This window comes from Electrophorus electricus, chromosome 18 (assembly GCF_041902795.1).
Source record: "Electrophorus electricus isolate QZ-2024a chromosome 18, ASM4190279v1, whole genome shotgun sequence".
NCBI classification, from domain to species: domain Eukaryota; kingdom Metazoa; phylum Chordata; class Actinopteri; order Gymnotiformes; family Gymnotidae; genus Electrophorus; species Electrophorus electricus.
Window position 1 is genome coordinate 20,697 of NC_137514.1, and position 14,304 is coordinate 35,000.

Sequence of the window (14,304 nt, forward strand, 5' to 3'; positions counted from 1 at the left end):
TACAGAGGATATAGTGTTAAACCAGGTACTACATACAGAGTATATAGTTTTACCAAAAGATCGTGCTGATCTTTGATCTCCTGGTTCTTCATCTCCAGCGCCACTTTCAGACTCATGTCCTGCTCTATGGGCTGGTATAACACACACACACACACACACACAGAGAGACAAACAGAAAGACACACAGACATATTGACCATTTTTGGCAGATTTCACCACGTTATTACGAACGTGGATACGTTATCTTATAATTATAAGCAGTGTGAGATGTGAAGCTAAGTGAAGCACATGTGCAGAATTTCTAACAATAGCCTGTTTTGTATAGCCTGGCTAACTGACCAATCGGTGAAATTAAATGTGGTTGCTGAGCCTGTCGCAGCTGGGTCAATTTAATTTGATTTCATTGTGTTTAATTTTAAACTCAGCTGCGTGCCACGAGACACAAGTTAATCTGAGCATTTTTTGTTTTAATGCCGACTTAACCTAGCCATGTTTTACAGTTATCTTGAAATAATTGAGGTTCATCGCTAGAGGGTGCTGTTCATCTTTTTTTTTCTTTTTTTCTTTTTCTTTTTTGTATTATCGATCAGGAAAAAACTATAAAATAGATGAAGTGGATGTTTTCTATGGATCATATGGAATTTGAGTATATGAGTGAATGTTACTATGTAAATGTATAAGAATTTGTGGATAAGATTATTATGAGATTATTTCTAATCAAACGACTACACTATACAACCACATCTTCCTTTTATTTACATATTATACAGATATTTATATTTTACTTACAGAGCAGCTCCTCACTGGTTTGGCTCAGAAGCTTCTTTTCGATGTTCTCTTTCTCCAGGTACTCCTGCAGGTTAGGCATCTCCTCCGCCAACCGCCTGAGGGCAGAAGAGACGTGGTGTGAAGCGTAGCCCGCTGTTAAAGGCTACAGATATAGTACATCTGTGAGGCTAACCGCACTTATTATATGAAGCCTTACAGAGGTCATATGGAATGATCTCATTCGATCAACCCTAATGTAACCCTTACAAACTTTCATCAACTCATTTGAATAACACGACCATAGCCCTCAAGAACTTTCCTAAAATGTTTTAGGATGTTCTGAACAGATTCTCTCTTAAAGGTTAAATCCCTTGCAGGTCTTAGTCCTGCTCATCCCACATGCTGATGTGTGAGTGAAACAGTGCATAGGTGTAGAGACCTGGACTTGGCGAGATGCAGCCTATCCTCTCAGTCTGGTGCTATTCTGTTACTAGAGGACCTGAACACGCTTCTCCAACAGCACGTTCTTCTGGGCCTGATGACAACGCGCACACACATGCACACGCACGGGCACACGTACAGACATACAGATGCTGTTTAATTTCTTCACATCTGTAGATACACTAGCATAAGTTGATATATACGTTTATGAGTTTGATTATGAGCTGATTTCAACTTGACAGGTACAGAGTATATAGTATACATAGAGAGTGCATAGTTTTACCAGATTGAGTGCTACAGATTCTTGTGATGAAAGGTGACAAACCCAGCGATATGAAGAAAACAAGTACTGGGTTAGTCCCTTAAAGGTTTAAAGGAGTCTCCCTTAAAGGTCTTAGTCCTGCTCATACCACATGATGACGTGTGAGTGAAACAGTGCAGAGGTGTAGAGACCTGGACTTGGCGACATGCAGGTCTTTCCTGGCAATTCGTGCTGCATTCTGCTGCAGGAGAACCAGAACATGCTTCTCCACACACACACACACACACACACACACACACGTGCGCACATATACACAGATACACATTCTGTTTAATTTCTTCACATCTGCAGACTAGAGTAAGCTGAGGGTATAGTGTTTAACCAGGTACTACATAAACAGTATATAGTATATATACAGAGGTCTCTCTTCTCCAAAGTAGCGGAGAGATATGAAAGGATAAAAGGGGAAAAGAATAAAATGCGCGTCGGTTTTAAATTCGCAGGCTGGAGTGGAAAACGAGCACGTGACGGAAAGACTTCCGTACCCGATGGGTCCAGCTCTCGTGGCCAGTCGGTAGCTCGAAGGCCGTGCACATTCGATGCCGCGCGGCCCCTGGGGCTCACGTTTTCAAGGGTCTAAGTGCGCACGTGCTGATGACCGGCGACCTAGCTCCGTGCCTGGGCACAATTCGGGCACTTTGACCCCCTTCAAGTGAATGGATAGATGGGGGGAAACCATACTTCCAGGCCCACCGTGTCACATCGACCATGCAGGGCAAAGTGGCTTCGTCCCTGGGCACACTTTCTTGTGATTTGAGCCTTTAAATAATACAGGATCCAGACTTCCAACGCTCTCTAAATCACATGCCCAGCAAAGTAGCCTTAAACCTGGACACACAATGGAGACCATTTGACCCATTAAATCATACTACAACCAGACTTCCAGGCCCACCAGGTCACACAGTCATGCCCAGCAAAGGAGCTCTGGGCCTGGGCAGACCATGCAGTTTGACCCTTTAAATAATACTACAACCAGACTTCCAGGCACAAGAGGTCACACAGTCATGCCCAGCAAGGTTGCTTTAAACGTGGGCACACTTCAGACCGTTTCACTCTTTAAATCGTTCAAAGCACCACATTTCAAGGCCCAAGAGGTCACACAGTCATGCCCAGCAAAGTAGCTCTGGGCCTGGGCACACTTCATGCAGTTTGACCCTTTAAATAATACTACAACCAGACTTCCAGGCACAAGAGGTCACACAGTCATGCCCAGCAAAGGAGCTCTGGGCCTGGGCAGACCATGCAGTTTGACCCTTTAACCAAAACTAGAAACAGACCTCTAAGCCCAGGAGGTCACAGAATCATACCCAGTAAAGTAGCTAGCTAGCTTTCAGCTCAGTAAACCATACAATCAAATGTCCACCAAGCATTTAAACCGCAAGCATTTAAACCAGTAGATACAGCTAGTTACCGGCTGCACGGTTAACAGTGCAAAGCCATTACCAAGCTACCTAGCTAGCTAGCTAGCTACCGGAAGCACTTTTAACAGTGCAAAGTCTGTAGCTAGCTAGCTAGCTACAGTAGCTAGCTGGCAGCTCAGTAACCGTACAAATTCGCCTGCTGCTGAAAACTGTCAAGTTGTATTTATAGCTTTCGTTTTAGTTCTCTCAGCTTACTTATTTGTTTTTTTTGTGTGTGTTTTTTTTAGGGAAGTTCAATAATTTCTTAGAAATCTTGGAACATTTTGCCAGTTGGCATCTAGGAAAGCCTTTCTGCCCAGACAATAAACACAAGCCAGAATTCCTCAAACAGGAATGAATCTACTAATTTACAACACGGTTTAGTAACATTTCAGGCACATGAGTGGAGGAACTAGCAAATTCTAAATGATGAAATCGAAGCTGATAAAAATCCATGAAAATTTAAGCTGGTCATGAAAAAATGCTTGTGAATTGAAAATGTAAGTGATAGTTATCTGGAAAAGAAAGGATTAAAACAGTCTTGATTTGATATATTTTTAAAAATCAAATATCAAGTTTGATCATTCATGACCAGGGGAGTTTCTATGAGGGTGTAAACAACAAATGCATGTGAACTAAATACTACAGTGGTATATAATTAAATAATTCGAATAACTTTGTGTCACGTCATTTAACGTTTAACTCAAGCCGTTTGTGTTACCGGACTCTTTTATCACTTAACATTAGTAACTGTTTCAGTTGCCTTGTTTATCCAATAACATTCATTAATTAATCAATGGTTTAACCCAAGCAATTTTCGTTACTTCCGCCTCTCGAGGCAAAAATGTCAATCAGAACGTTGCGCCCGCAAACTTCAAATAAACGATAAATAAGGCAAGTAATAAAAATGGATAAAGTTGAAAGATAAGTTGATTAAACTTGAGTCAAATAAAACTACTTATCAGTCAAAACGTCAATTCATATGCATTTTATTGACCCTAAATTTAATTTACGTGCATTTTAATCAGCCATATTTTTGGTGTATAGACCTGAGTTTTGTCGTTGAAGAGAATAAAAGAATCCGTCGTGTAAACTTACGCCATCTGCAGGCTGAGATGGTGTTGGGGTGACCCGGATGTGACATATGCCAAGCTGATGACATATCGCGATATTAATTGTGAGATTTCCTTACCATCTTTGCTCTTCGCAGAAGGGCACAGTGCGGTTTACAGGGCACAGTTTGACCCTTTAAATAATACTACAACCAGACTTCAAGGCCCAAGAGGTCACAGAATCATGCCCATCAAAGCAGCTCTGGGCCTGGGCACACTTCACGCAGTTTGACCCTTTAAATAATACTACAACCAGACACATACAGGTGCGCACATATACACATTCTGTTTAATTTATTTACATCTGCAGACTAGAGTAAGCTGAGGGTATAGTGTTAAACCAGGTACTACATAAACAGTATATAGTATATATACAGAGGATATAGTGTTAAACCAGGTACTACATACAGAGTATATAGTTTTACCAAAAGATCGTGCTGATCTTTGATCTCCTGGTTCTTCATCTCCAGCGCCACTTTCAGACTCATGTCCTGCTCTATGGGCTGGTATAACACACACACACACACACACACACACACACACACACACACACACACACACACACACACACACACACACACACACACACACACACACACTTGATTTCAACTTGACAGGTACAGAGTATATAGTATACATAGAGAGTGAATAGTTTTACCAGATTGAGTGCTACAGATTCTTGTGATGAAAGGTGACAAACCCAGCGATATGAAGAAAACAAGTACTGGGTTAGTCCCTTAAAGGTTTAAAGGAGTCTCCCTTAAAGGTCTTAGTCCTGCTCATACCACATGATGACGTGTGAGTGAAACAGTGCAGAGGTGTAGAGACCTGGACTTGGCGACATGCAGGTCTTTCCTGGCAATTCGTGCTGCATTCTGCTGCAGGAGAACCAGAACATGCTTCTCCACACACACACACACACACACACACACACACACACATACAGGTGCGCACATATACACAGATACACATTCTGTTTAATTTCTTCACATCTGCAGACTAGAGTAAGCTGAGGGTATAGTGTTAAACCAGGTACTACATAAACAGTATATAGTATATATACAGAGGTCTCTCTTCTCCAAAGTAGCGGAGAGATATGAAAGGATAAAAGGGGAAAAGAATAAAATGCGCGTCGGTTTTAAATTCGCAGGCTGGCGTGGAAAACGAGCACGTGACGGAAAGGCTTCCGTACCCGATGGGTCCAGCTCCCGTGGCCAGTCGGTAGCTCGAAGGCCGTGCACATCCGATGCCACACGGCCCCTGGGGCTCATGTTTTCAAGGTTTGAAGTGCGCACGTGCTGATGACCGGCGACCTAGCTCCGTGCCCGGGCACAATTCGGGCCCTTTGAGCCCCTTCAAGTGAATGGATAGATAGAAAAAAAACATACTTCCAGGCCCACCGTGTCACATCGACCATGCAGGGCAAAGTGGCTTCGTCCCTGGGCACACCTTCTTGTGATTTGAGCCTTTAAATAATACAGCATGCAGACTTCCAATGCTCTCTAAATCACATGCCCAGCAAAGTAGCCTGGACACATCATACTACAACCAGACTTCCAAGCCCAAGAGGTCACACAGTCATGCCCAGCAAAGTCACTATGGGCCTGGGCAGACCATGCAGTTTGACCCTTTAACCAAAACTAGAAACAGACCTCCAAGCCCAGGAGGTCACAGAATCATACCCAGTAAAGTAGCTAGCTAGCTATCAGCTCAATAAACCGTACAAATCAAATGTCCACCAACCTTTTAAACCACTAGATACCGCTAGTTACTGGCTGCACGGTTAACAGTGCAAAGTCATTAGCTAGCTAGCGAACCCTAACCGTAACCCTAACCCTAACCCTAAACCTAACTCTAACCTAACCCTAACCCTAACCCTAACCTAACCCTAATCCTAACCCTAACCCTAACCCTAGACTTGGTGTCCACTCAACCCCTGAATCACTGTCGTCAGTAGGGGGACACATCTCTCAGGGTTCCACCTCGCCTATGGAATCTCATTCTTGTTTGCTATACAAGTCTTCCTTAGCCGAATCCTGCAAAAACTGCATCCCTTACTCAAATCTATCAAAACATAAATGCATTTGCAGTGAGAATGAAGACTTCCTCCAGAAAAGTATAGAAGGGGGTAACTTTTTTCAGAACTGTGGTAGATGATGCCTTTGCTTGTGTTTTATCTGTTCAGAGAAAATATATACTGACAATCTTACATTAAGACAACTTTTTTTTTTTTTTTGGTGCACACTTATCCTCCTGCTAATTAAACAATGGCCTGTTATAGGTCTGTACACTCCAGGATAATAGACCACATGTCTTTTTAAGGATGCTCCATTAATCTACAAACGATATAAAAACAAAGACATGCTCATCAAAAGTGAGAGAAACGACCAGATTAATAGTAGCTGTTGCAGTAGCCTGCAACCGCTCTAGACGTGATTCCTCCTCATGCATTAATGCAGGAGCTCTCTACTGTACTTTTTGCAAGTGATCCAAGCAGATTTATACGTATTTATCACTGTATTATACTTAGTTATCAGTATTATACGTCGTTATCACTGTATTATACGTAGTTAACACTATTATACATATTTATCACTGTATTATACACAGCTATCACTGTATTATACGTAGTTATCACTATTATATGTATTTATCACTGTATTATATGTAGTTATTGTATTACATAGTTATCACTTTGTCATACACAGATATCACCGTATTGTATGTAGTTATCACTGTATTACTCAGTTATCTACTGTAAAAAAAAAGAAGTTTTAGTTTTGGAGTTTAGATCATATGTAAGTAGTCTATGTTTCAAGAGCGTGTTTTGATAAAATATTTTTTGGTTCTTTGGTAGTTACCTCTGTAAGGATGTGCAGACAGAAGTCTGTACCACTATATATGGGGGAAGGACATCAATCTCAGTGTGCCTCAGCACCCCTATGGACCATCAAAATGGAACTGTCTAGAAAAAGCCCAGATCCCATAAATCAGATTAGACTATAGAAATGTGCAAACAATGGTTTTAATTAATTTCACATAGTGTGTGTGTGTGTGTGTGTGTGTGTGTGTGTGTGTGTGTGTGTGTGTGTGTGTGTGAGTGTGTGTGAGATGCAGTTAGCCTCCACCACAGTGTGTTCATATGGACTGTGTTTGAGATGCACATATTCTATGTATGTATATGTATGTAAATTAACACACAGGAACTGTTGGGGCAAACTTTATTGATGATGTAGTTGTTTGTTGAAAATGCATGAAAATGGTAGTATTAATTAGTGAGGGCCTTCAGGGGAAGGTTTATTGTGTGTATTTGAGATTAAATATTGTTTTTAGTATAAATTACTAGAGTTTTAGTTTAATGTTTACCTGGCCAGAAAAGTTTGTATATTTTATTTAAGTGGGTAAGACAAATATAGGTTGAGAAAAATGAAGAAACTGTAGCCTGTGTTTAAGGGGACTTTTATGGGGAATTTTCCCACCCAAAAGACAGGAAGTGACATCCCCTGAGTTTCTCTATATAGGTTTCAGAGACACTTTTATCCAAAGAAACTTACAGTTATGAGTGAATACAACTTGAGCATTTGAGGGTCTCACTCAGGTAGTGGTGGGGCTTGAATTGCAAACCTTCTGATTACAAGTCAAGCACCTTAACCACTGAGCTACAACTGCCCCTATTGAACTTGATTGATATAGGAGTGTGGTGTATATTTGTCTGTATGTTTGAACTCTCGCATCAGGATGCTGTTTGAAGAAAGAAACAGTGCTGCTAAATTACTCTCATGGCAATAACCTCCAAAACTGGTCGAGAGTTAGTTAGACTGAAGAGGAGGAACCTAAGGATGAAGACTACTTCTGTAAAACAACAGGGCTCATTACCAGTGTCATGGATTTACATGTGTATAACACATGAATGTTCAATCTGTGGTCACTTATACTCTCACTGATAACTGTACATTGCATGATTTTTAAAATTCTCTTTTCTTCATACACACACTCATTACACATACAGAGTCTGACTATTCTCCAATAAGGAACTACTATCACTCATGTTTGATCAGTAATTCCTTTCAGTTAATTTATCTATAAATGTTCAGTTTATAACCACCTCAGGATTCACCCCAGACCTGCGTACGTCCGCTAGGTTGTGGATTTGACCTCAGTTAAAGAAGCACCAGGGCTGTTATGTGAAATTAGTTTTTCACATGACTATCACCATGTTTACTTGTTAGTGTAACTATGCTAAGATTTTAACATCCAACCACTAAATTCTATCTTTTTCTTGTGAACAGTAATACCACTTTCACAATACAGAAAGAGAAATTTCCAGCTTTGCCCTACACAAAGGTTAAGTCCTACACAAAGGTTTTGTTTCTGTGACGAGACTGAGGCAGGATACAAGAGCGAGTTGACGTCATTAAACAAAAACCAAACATTTAATGAAAACAAACAGAAAAGTAACGACATATCTAAATGAGAAAGTACATATAATTGGTAAACCAAACGAACATAGGGTCTTAGACGATACCAAGAAGCTAACTACAGGTCTCGAAAGGTCTCACAACAACGTATGATTACTGAGTGTGACAACGGAACATTTATACAAATTAAACAGTAATTTAATGGGGAATACGTGAAAAAAGGAAGGAGGCTAATGAAGGGGGCATGGTAATATGTGATACACAAGGAAACACCAGAAGCACATTTCAACACATCAAGCTCTGAACTCTCGCACTGCTGCCTACAATGCGGGGATCATCAGCGGGAACATGGACGAGTACAAGTCTGCAGCATACGGAGTGCGCAGGGCGGTGAGGGACGCGAAGCGGCGCTACGGGAAGAAACTAGAGACACAGTTCCAGCAGAGTGGCTCTAGATCCCTGTGGCAGGGACTACGGACGATCACGGACTACAGGAGCCCACCCTCCGGACTGATGAGTACGGATGAGTCTCTGGCGAACGAGCTAAATACATTCTTTGCTCGCTTCGAGGCTACATCTAGCAGCGCTAATGCTAGCAGCGCCAATGCTAACAGCACTAGTGCTAACAGCGCCAATGCTAACAGCACTAGTGCTAATGGTACTATCGGCGCAGCCAACGGCGCATGCGCAGAGCCCACCATAGAACAGCGCCCTCTCATCATCACGGAGAGTGACGTGAGGAGAGTGTTTAAAAGGGTGAATACCAGGAAGGCGGTGGGACCAGACGGTATCTGCGGGAGGGTCCTCAAAGCCTGCGCAGATCAGCTAGCCCCGGTATTCACCGACATATTCAATCTCTCCCTGACGCTCGGTATCGTTCCGTCCAGCTTCAAGCGATCCACCATCGTCCCCGTCCCGAAGAAACCTCGACCCTCCGACCTCAATGACTACCGCCCTGTTGCCCTCACATCAGTCGTGATGAAGTGCTTTGAAAAGCTAGTCAGAGACTTCATCACATCTTCACTGCCAGCCTCCATGGACCCACTGCAGTTTGCATACCGCCACAACCGCTCCACTGATGATGCAATTGCACATCTGCTCCACACACATTGACCCACCTGGACGAAGGGAGAGGAAATTATGTTAAAATGCTGTTTGTCGACTACAGTTCAGCATTTAACACTATCATCCCCTCCCTACTCACTACTAAGTTGGAGGATCTAGGACTGCATACATCCCTGTGCGACTGGATCTCCAACTTCCTAACAGACAGACCACAATCGGTACGGGTGGGCAACTGTACCTCATCCACCCTCACACTGAGCACTGGAGCTCCTCAGGGTTGTGTCCTAAGCCCCCTGCTCTACTCACTGTACACCTACGACTGCACAGCCACTTCCAGCTCCACCATCATTGTCAAATTTGCTGATGACACCGTTGTCATGGGCCCGATCTCAGACAACGATGAGAGGGCCTACCTGGAGGAGATTAAACACCTGGAAAATTGGTGCCAAGAAAATAATCTCCTCCTAAACTTCAGTAAGACAAAGGATCTGATCGTGGATTGCAGCAAGAAGCAGGAGCGGCACTACCAACCTGTGAGGATCAGTGGAACCACGGTGGAGAGAGTAGATAGTTTCAGGTACCTTGGTGTTCACATCTCGCAGGACCTGTCCTGGTCCTGCCATACCAACTCCCTGGCAAAGAAGGCTCGTCAGTGTCTTTACCACCTCAGATGCCTAAGAGACTTCAGACTGGCCTCCAAGGTACTGCGGAACTTCTACACCTGCACTATCGAGAGCATCCTCACGGGGAACATCACAGTCTGGTTTGGGAATAGCACCAAGCAGGACAGACAAGCACTCCAAAGGGTAGTGTGTTCAGCAGAGCGCATCACTCACATGTAACTTCCTGACCTGCAGACCATCTACTACAAGCGGTGCCAGACCAAGGCCAGGAGGATTGTGAAGGACCTCACCCATCCCAACAATAGGCTCTTCTCTCTGTTGAGGTCAGGGAGGTGCTTTCGCTCCCTGAAGACCAAGACAGAGACTGAAGAGGAGCTTCTTCCCACAGGCCATTCGGGCCCTGAATCAGGGAAACTGATCAACTGTGGGGACCACCACCACCATGTAGCATAACTGTATATATATAGATATTCTATTACCACCATGTAACATAAAAACTGTAAATATGCCATTTTACAAAATGGATCTGTACATTGTGTATATATATATATATATACACACAACCATATACATTGTACATTGTGTATATAATCATACATATATTGTACATACATTGTTAATATATTTTTGTACATATATAGAATATATATTTCTCTATGCACCCGTTTTCTTTTTCCTCAGTTTGGACAGAGCACTCTCAACCATTTCACTGTGAGTTATACTGTGTATGAGTATGTATGTGACAAATAAACCAAACTTGAAACTTGAAACTTAAAAAAGAACAAACCCCATGTGGATGGACAAGTAGCAGAGGGGAGCATGACACCCCCCATCCATTCCCCCCGCCCCCAAACTGAACAGTCCAGAGATCCTGAGCCGGCACCCTGTTCCAGGGTCTGGGGCCAAAACATGAACTGGTGGGAGAGCAGTCAGAGCCCACACGAGGTGAGAGGGAGAAACCAGAAGTGGTGCTTCCGTTGGGGATGTAAAAGTTAGCTGATCAAAGTGCCAGAATGGTACTGAAAAAGAGCATCCTTTCCTTGAAATCATTCTGTTGGCTCTAAGAGTGATGAAGGCCAATGATGGTGAGCACAGCAGAATTCTTGGACCAGGGGATTGGATCTTTGGAGCTGGCTCGGACAGAGTGCTGTAGGCCTTTGTGGGCAGACCTTTCTGAAGTAGTAGTCTTGGTTCATTACCAGCAGAACAATGGAACTTCACTCTTAATCAACCCATCCAGACATGTTTGCTTGATATAAACTGTGATAAGCAAATTCAGACAAACACTAACAATAAGAAACTAGTAACAAAGGAAATAACAACAAAAAGCATTACAATTAACATATGATAAACAAACTAACATAACCTAGTTTTGAGTCTTTCTAGCCACGTAGTTAAGAAAATGCTACATCAGTCCTTGTCTTCCCTCGCAGATGTTCTGTGGGGGTTCTTGTTCAAGTAAGATGCTCGCTGAAGAGCATCTCATGCCAGAATGAGTGAGAGGAGCCGAATTTTCCAGGTATATGGTGGGGGATAGGGCATGACTAGATCATGCATATTCAAATTGTTTGATGGTGGAAAATAATTTCTCTAGGACATAGTAAAACAAAGGATCCACCATGAATCAACTACACAAAGAAAATCATACAATTACTACCAATTACCTTCTAGTCTGAGGAGGAAAATTGAAAAACAACCCTGGGAAAGGTAGAGCAAGTGGATCATCAATTTAATTACTTTCCTAATTTCTAGAAGTTACAAACTACTAACTTTAATATATTGTCTAATTGGGGCATTTAGGATTTCTAGTAAACACAACTATGAGTGATTAACAATTCGTTTACAATAAGCATGAGGTAAGTAACATACAAATGAAGTGATCTGGGTGAATAATGCAAATTAATAAGGAACAAATAATGAACAGAATAATGAAACAATAAATTTATCAAGTTAAAGGAGCAAATATCACAATTTGGAGATTATATTAAAATAACTACAAATTAATGGCTGATTATCATTTGACATTGAAGTAAGTTAAGTTGCAGGTTGTTACTTTGAGAATCTGTGGGAAAGAAAAACAAATGTTTGTGAACATATTTCTGTGAAATGAGAAAAGCTGGTTATCCTGGTAAGGGTTTGAGTCTGATGGAATTTAAGGTCACATTTTCTTGAAATATAGCTAGGCTGGTACGAACCTTTCACATTCAGATCTGTGCGTTTTATGATCCCTTGGTACAAGGAAAGAGGGTCAGAAAATCAGGTCATCTTGATAGCTAGGCCCTTTATGGCTTTGTTGCTCAACATCAAAGCACCAGCGAGGTCCTGGGTTTTGTCCTTGGCCCAGGGGTTGGAGAGAGCCCACCATGACCAGGTCAAAGTTTCAGCAGGGGAATAATTTATGACTTAAACCTTTTACACTAAGTCAGTACAATACAAAATAACATCAGTATAACTGAAAATGTATTAAATATTGTTGCAAAAACATATCCACATAAAAAAATAATGTTTCATGAGTTTGGACAAAAATGACATTAGGTAGGACAAAGCTGGATCTTTCACTTTCTGCATTCGTACTATGATAATGGTATTACTGTTCAGCAAAAAAAGATATCATTTTGTGGTTGGATGGTGGAATCTAGGCATAGTTACACTAACAAGTAAACATGGTGATAGTGATGTGAAAGACTGGTGTGTTTTTCTTTATGTGAGGTCAACAACCTATGTGAAGGGCAGTGGTAGCTCAGTAATTGAGGTGCTTGACTAGTAATCAGAAAGTTGCAGGTTCAAGTCCTGCCACAGCAAGGTTGTTGCTGTTGGACCCCTGAGCAAGCCCCTTAATGCTCAAATTGTGTTCTGTCAGAATTGTAGGTTGCTTTGGATAGAAGTATCATGTAAATGTGCCAGACTTGGGTGAGTAGACTGATAATTTATGGATAAATTATATAAAACCCATCACTGATCAAACATGAGTGATAGTAGTTCCTTATTCAAAAATTCTATGCATTTAAATCATGCAATATACAGTTATCAGTAAGAGTATAACTGACCTCTATCTAAACTCTACATCTAACCTTTTATAAGCTTCTCTTACCATTGATATTGAAAGGGTAGGTTATACAGATTCACAAAATGATTGAACCATATTTCTACACTGTTTTATTGCAAAGATATTAATAAAACATAACGAAATATTAAAGCCAACATGCTAGTGCGTGCATCAACCACAACAGGTTAATGTCAGTGCCTTCTATCTCCTTAGGCCAACTGATTATGCTAACAGTATCTGATGACTGGTAGAGTGTAGGTGTTGATAGCCATGACCTTGTTCTTCCCATTCAGCTGACTTCTTAGGACTTTGTAGGCTTTATTCTTTGTAGGTATTTGGCTGTAGCTGCTTTCCTTGTGGCCACTTCATGATTCCCATTTGCCTGTGGGATTCCAAGGTACTTGTAGCTACCCTCAACATCTGTTATGTTATCTGTTATGTTACCCTCAGTTCTAGCCACCTCCCCTCTCTTTCCAACCATCCGGCCACACCTATCCAGTCCAAATAACATTCTGATATCGTTGCTGTATGTCCTGGTGAGATGGATTAGTGAGTCAATATATCTGGTGTCATCCATTTACAAAAGGTGGATGATGGTTGCTCCATTTCTTAGCTGATATCCATATCTGTATGTCTTGGAGATGAGTTAACTGAGGGGGTTCAGGTGTAAATCCCGCACTTGTTGGTGACTTGTTGGTGCTATTGACTTGAATTTGGCCTCTACCATTGTAGTAAAATAGATATAGTAACATTTATAGCAAATATGAAGAGAGTATATAGAGAGTAATCCTCTGGTTTTACTGCACATCTGCATCTTTGTATAACGGCACCAAACATATGTATACCAGCAATACTGAGAGAATGAATTAAATTTGATAATTTGGAATAAACAGGAATTTTTTGGAATAAACAGCAGTACAACTAATATTTTAAAAACACATCTGTACATTTAACAAATGTGAAACATTGGTCCTTTATTTTCCCTTATTGATCTTCATTTTCCATAAGCACACACTTTTTCCCACCATTAATTAAACATTTTACAAAAAAAGCACTTAAGGAGCCTACACAAATACATTCAAACAACAAAGCCATGTGGTTAATTATCC